General features: G+C 42.5%; 1 long non-coding RNA gene across 1 annotated transcript in view; it reads left to right on the top strand.

Annotated features, from left to right (window-relative positions):
- LOC116669857 (uncharacterized) overlaps positions 1-6,859 on the top strand; it is a 16,684-nt gene extending 9,825 nt beyond the window's left edge. The window contains exon 3 of the long non-coding RNA XR_004326882.1: positions 6,768-6,859. This is a non-coding gene — a long non-coding RNA (uncharacterized LOC116669857). The remainder of the gene's footprint in view (positions 1-6,767) is intronic.
- Positions 6,860-6,901: the final 42 nt, after the last annotated feature.

Raw genomic sequence — 6,901 nt, forward strand, 5'->3', positions numbered from 1 at the left:
TGTGTGTGTGTGTGTGAGAGAGAGTCATCAATTCATATCTGTGAGGTTCATGTTCCATTTTATTTGTCTTTAACGTCCTACAACCTTTTGAACATTCAAGTGACCTCACTGCAGCACAAATATTCTAATAGCCCATTTTGTCCTGTTGATGATTTCGACATTTTTTTAGAAAATCAAACCAGTCAGACCATAAGTTCTCAAAAATACCTGAGGGTGCAGAGGGTTAATACTGTCAGTAATTCAGCAACGCATTCTCAGGTCTGTATGATATAGTATGTAAATTCATGCACATCAAAATATTAGATATTCTACATCCCTTGAGCGGTAATTGGTGGTTCAATTAACCCGAGAATAGGTGACTGAGCTGGCTACAGTGCTCCGCGACATTTCACCTGACATTACGGTTTTGGCAACAAAAACTGAGCATTATGTAGCAACAACGGTTAACATTTGGCACCAAAACAAGTAGTTAAAAGGTGTAGGAAAAAGATTGTGGCTTGGATTAAAACACTCCCAAGGAACACGTATTACCTGGGTGAAAGCCTTGTGTCCACCCTGACCACCTCTGTATGTGGCCAGATGCATTCTAACACCGCAGCAGTCAGTCATTGGGGTGCATAAAACAACAACAAAAAGTTTACAAAATTACAGTGCTTAACTTTTTTCATATAGGTTATATAAGTATGTAAGTATATGAACGTATTGGTTTCTGAGAACAGGCTGAATTCAGTGCTCGCTGACATGCAGAAGAGAGAGGAAAAGTTGTGTGCACCATGCACTCGTATTTGAGTTAGGCTCACTTACTAAACCTGTTAGAGTAGGGACTCACTTGGATCTTTCATTCGACTCTTTAGTCCTCATGAGTCGCGAGTCTCTAGTATCATTATCTTAGATCAGTTGAGTCCTACTACAATTCAATATAAAATGATAAAAGCGCCAGTAGCTACTACTAGTCCAGGCCATGTTAGCTGCCAAAAGCTTTATAACTTACAATTTCGTAGGCAACAACAACTCCACAAGTCAACTCAAGCAACAGTCCGAGACAGGTTATAAGAACTTCCCGACTCGCAGACTCAAAGCCGGAAGCTCGCAGACCATGGGACTCACTCAAGAACTCATGAGTACCCAATAACTCATGAGTTCTCCATGACGCATTAGGTTTTACATGAGTCAGTCAATCGCGCAAATCGCACCGCCTATGAGCGGATCTGTACTGTAGCAGACGAGCGAATGAATTCTCACCTCGAGCTCAGAGTAAAGCAAATCCACAGCCATTCTTTTACTGAAATAACATCCAATGTTCTGCACGTAGCCTAGCTAGGTAGGTTTGGTGCATGAACGTAGTACATATAGATAGATAGATAGATAGATAGATAGATAGATAGATAGATAGATAGATAGATAGATAGATATTGATCCCAAAAAATGGGAAATGACAGTGTTGCAATTAGGTCGAGCGGACAGTCCGAAACATTGTAACTCGCCAAACCCAGATCAGTTTAGTGAGAGACTCTGAATGACCCGAATCCTTAAAAGGAATCGCGTTTGCCAGCCCTGTCACTCACAGACCAAAGAAAACCCACATGCAGAGCTGATCATATTAGTCATGTTTCAAACTAATAGCCCCAGTCAACATTTTTTTATTCCACTGATTAGTGGAACACGATGGTGGCGTGTGATGCGCAGAATCTGCACCTGCTTTGTTCGATTGGACGCATAAACTTGGCATGTCTGTCTTGCAGCTCATCTGTCTGAGTGTAGAAAAGTACAGAACGTCTTTGAATGTTACCCATACAGTACTGTCGCCCTGAAGGAATAATTGACCCTGGCATTGCAGAGTAGTCTGGAACTTCTTAGTTCTTTTTGGATTTCCAAGGGGTGTTATTAACGGCCCAGACCAAACTGCCTCAGAACACAATGGAATAGACCAACCAATCAGAGCAGAGAAATGACCTCTGAGTGACACAGGTAAGTTGTGGCAGTGCTTGGTCCGTAAACAGTACGCTAACATATGTATGTACATATGTATGTGTTTTGTTATTCATTCTTAAAGGCTAGAGCAAATTACTAATTTGTTGACACCTCTGGGCTTCGTAAGTGTAGCAATAGAAAAAACTGAAGACAAGAAAAAGTGAATCTAAGTTTTGCGCTATTTTTGAAGTTCTGCCAGATTTTTTCACTGATACAGATAGTTGAAAGCAACGGGTGACACATGAAACAGAAACATCACTGCATATTCAACACGTCTCTGATCTTTATTTGTGCGGGGTTGATTAACTTATTTATGTTCCCTCTGTGTGTGCGTCCTTTGAATCTGCACTTGTATATGAATCATTTATCATATCCCATTACAATTTGTTTTTCATCACCAATCAAGTTTGAGCCTCAAAATTCCTTTTAGTGTTTAAGTTTTTCACATAGTTTTTCTTCATCTGTCCAGGCTGAGGATGACTTCCAAATCTGAATGTGATAGAGTGCTTGTATCGTACTTAGCAAAGCCACATCACTCAGGACAAATTAGAATTTTGTTTAAAGAATGACAACATCAAACCCATCCTTAAGCACTAACAAAAACCAAATCCTCAGCAAACTTCAAAATTAAAGTAAGTCATTGGCCTAACACACAGATCTCACTCTCTAGGAAAGAAAATGAATATTGTGTGTGCATTAGGGATGAGCGAGTACAGCATTATCTGTATCTGTATCTGTATCTGTTTACCACATGAATTATCTGTATCCGGCCGGATCCGTACTCGGACTGGGCGGGGCCTAAACCGGAAGTGGTCATATTTAACCCGGAAGTGGGTCGGGTTAAAGTCGGAGAGAGAGAGAGAGAGAGAGAGAGAGAGAGAGAGAGAGAGAGAGAGAGAGAGAGAGAGAGAGAGCATTTCACCATGTTCTGTGTGTGTGTGTGTGATTGATCCCAGCGTGTTTGTAGGCGGGGGCGCTGTGATTATCACAGAGCGCTGCGCGGCCAGTTGAGGAGTTGTATTCAATCCGAGCACGGATATTGACTCATATTACTCGTATAATACTTGTACTCGGCAAAAGTGCTTTATCCGTACCGGATACTCGTTTCAGCCGGATACTCGGATCACCCCTAGTGTGCATTTGCTACTTTTTTAAGAACAGATTTAGCTGGTGGGATTAAAATACCTAAAATAAGCTCATCAAGACGTTTCGTAAAAAAGAAAGAAAACAAGACAAGACAATTTTAATTGAATAATTTAAGTAATAATTTCATAAATAATAGGGATGAGCGAGTACAGCATTATCTGTATCTGTATCTGTATCTGTTTACCACATGAATTATCTGTATCCGTAGCTGACTCGGACTGGGGCGGGCCTAAACGGAAGTGTCAGATTTAACCCGGAAGTGGGTCGGGTTTCTTGAAATGGGCGGGGCTTTAACCGGTATGTTATTTAAGCATGCAATTGATATGGGTTGATCAGAAATTGTTATATTTATTGCTGATTAAAAACTATTTCCGTGACGCATCAGCATTAGCTCAGCCAGTGGTGTTGTCATGGTACAAACAAACTATATAGGCCTACAGTATATACAAGTTTTGCAACAATAAATACAAAACACGTGGTTGCAATTATTAAGAAAATTGTAATGAACAAGAGTTTTCATAATCATATAACTTTCTTTTTTTAACTCTTAATCATTTTTGGGGGGGTTCTTTTTATTTTCACAGGTTTGTGTGAGTGTGTGTGTGTCTATGAGTGAGTGAGAGAGAGAGAGAGAGAGAGAGAGAGAAACAAAGAGAGAGAGGGGGCCGGGGGTTGGAATGTGTTTGTGTGTGTATCTTAATTTGTAATCTTATTCATTTATACCGCAACTGCCTTTTAATTTTTTTATAAAACACAGCAAGAAAGTTTCAGACATTCAAAAAAACTGGTTAGAGCCAGCAGGCGGTTTAAAAAAAAAAAAAAACTCCGACGGCTGAGATGCAGCCCGAGTTCCATTCTACCAACACTAAGTCTGAACAATCCCCACGGTTACCAGATGTCTCCTGATTGCTAAGTATGAACCGAAGTATAAAACAAACCTGAAGCTGAAGAAACCCTAAATGTTAACGGAAAAGCCCCGCAGACCTGAGAAGAGAGACGTTCACTTCTCCGTGTCCTATCGTGTTAGAACAGCCGTGGATACAACAACAGGAGGAATCTGTGTGTGTAGGGGAGGGGCGCTGGGACTAGCCTACCACGATAGTGTAGGGAGGGGCGCCTGGGACTAGCTTACCACAGAATAGTGTAGGGGAGGGGCGCTGGGACTAGCCTATCACAAATAGTGGGGGGGAGGGGCGCGGGGACTAGCCTATCACAGAATAGTGTAGGGAGGGGGCGCTGGACTAGCCTATCACAGAATAGTGTAGGGGAGGGGCTGGGACTAGCCTATCACAGAATATGTAGGGGAGGGGCGCTGGGACTAGCCTATCCAGAATAGTGTAGGGAGGGGCCTGTGACTAGCCTATCACAGAATAGTGTAGGAGGGGGGGGCGCTGGGACTAGCCTATCACAGAAAGACCAGTCAGTGGAGAGTTTTTATTCAATTCCGTACAGATATTGACTCGCATTACTCGATAATACTTGTTACTCGGCAAAAGTGCTTTATTATCTTTACCGTGATACCTCTGTTTCAGCCGAGTATTCGGCTCATCGCTAAAAAATACTATTAAAGGTGCTCTAAGTCATGTTGGGTGATGTTACTTCTTGTTGACGTTCAAAGAATTTTCAAAATAAAAACGAGACTAGCTCGCCGCTCCCTCCTCCGCATCCCGTCCCCTCCCCCTCCCTTCTGTGTTTCCGCACACTTTTTATCTGTGATGATTCTGTTTCTTTTGGATGAGTATGAGTGTGCGTGTCAGTAAAGTATGTGCCTGTATCGTGTGTGTATCCCCCAATATGTACGTGTTTAAAGTGCATGTGTCAAACTCAAGGCCCACGGGCCCAATCTGGCCCCTCGCAGATTGTGGTCCGGCCCCATATCAATTTAGGTCAACAATAAATGTTGGCCTGCCTAGTCGCGCATTAAAACCAAAAACACAGGAAACTGATTTTCAGCTTGAAATTATGTGACACTCAAAACTGAATATGGCACGATTTGCCGACTCAAAAAGAATCCCCACAAACCTGTGAGTTTTTTGTTCAGGCTGTAAAACAGGTTGTCGTGAGTCGGCTGTTTAGTAGCCTACTTTTAAAAATGTAATCAATGTTTTTCTTGATTTGCTCATTTCTGTGATGGCTTTGGAACTTTTTTCACACTTCAGGGCTTTATGTAGACCGAAGGCTATATGAGACATGTAAAAATACAGTCAAAGATATTTTAATTTCAATTAAATAAAAGCATGTTAATAAACTCTCCCCTTGATGTGATTCTCATTTTCCAGTGTGGCCCTTCGAGAAGTTGACTTAGAGTATGTTAGAACATTGTTAAGGGGCTGCAGTATTGAAATTCACCTAGTCACATACACACTCATCGGCTTCCACCAGACCTTTCCAGTTCCAAACATATTTAACATGTGTTTTTTTTTTTTTTCTTTCCTTTCCTCCACAATTCCTGAACCCAGCAGCCCTGCTCCCGTAGAATAGACATACAATAAAATACAATGCCTTCATTGTCATTGTGTTATTAAAAATGTACAACGAAATTCAGAGGGCCACTCCTATAAGGTGCCGCTAGAGTAAGAAAAATAACATATTTATTTATACATATTTCACATAATGATAAGTACGTAAATAAATAAATAAATCTCTCCATATTAGTCCTTGAATGGGTCTTCCGTTGGTTTGTTGTTGTTGTTGTTGTGTACCTCTGCCTCTATCAACATAATAGGTGGACGGCTGCCTGGGGTGGGGGGGGGGGGGGGGGGGGGGGGTTAGTGTGTGGGCCACGTTGGGCTGATTCCTGCTCTGTCCTAGTTTCCTAAATCACTCAGAAAAAAACATGTTAATTGAGAAACTTCTTTTTTTTCCCGCCAATGTTTATTTCCCTCGTTAGTCCTCTCCCTCCCTAAACTCCCCTATTCTCTTCTTCTTCACTCAACCCCTCACTGTCTCCCTCCCTCGCCACCCTCGATAAACTGCGTCTCTTTGTAGTGGGGTGAAATGGCGTGCCGTACCGGGGTTTGACAGATTCTAGTCGTCAACGCCACTGTGATTCCAGCCTGGGCTCTTTTTGAAGTCTCTCAAAGATAAACACATTTTTGGCTGCAGGAGGGAGAGATGGAGGGGGAGAGCGGTGGGGGCGTAAAGGGAGAGAAAAAAGACGAGAGGAAACTGAGAGAGAGAGAACGTAGGAGGGCGAAAACGACAGGGGGAAGGAATGATAGAGGAAATTGAGCTGTGAAGTTTGTGCGACGGGTTCTGATCTGATGCGTTTACTTATTGGAGGGACAGCCGCTTCCTGTCAGCTGTCTCACACACCACACCACACACACACACACACACACACACACACACACACACACACACACACACACACACACAGCTGGACTGTGAAGAAAAGCAAATGACCCTTGTCTGTCAGGTCATCTGTGTGTGTGTGTGGGGGGGGAGATGGGTGCATGCTTGTGTACGTGCATGCATGCAACGCAAATAAACAATCTCATCGTAACGGGCTCAGGTTTATTGGCATTTTTAAAAGTGCCATGTCACACATATTTCATTACTTCGTGGTAATGTCTGAAGTTCTACCATTGACTCTGAAAGAGATTTTGTGGGAAAAAATGCCTTGGTTACCTTGTTTCAAGCCATTCTAGCATGGTATAGAAAGCATGCAGGAAGACTCAGCTCGATATGTGCCAGTTCTCGTTAATATTTAACGAACTAAGCTGCTTGACTCTGATTGGCTATCAGCATCCTTTACCCAGCGCAACTGGGCGAGCTCATGAAT

This window comes from Etheostoma spectabile, chromosome 20, assembly GCF_008692095.1.
Source record: "Etheostoma spectabile isolate EspeVRDwgs_2016 chromosome 20, UIUC_Espe_1.0, whole genome shotgun sequence".
Classification (NCBI taxonomy): Eukaryota; Metazoa; Chordata; class Actinopteri; order Perciformes; family Percidae; genus Etheostoma; species Etheostoma spectabile.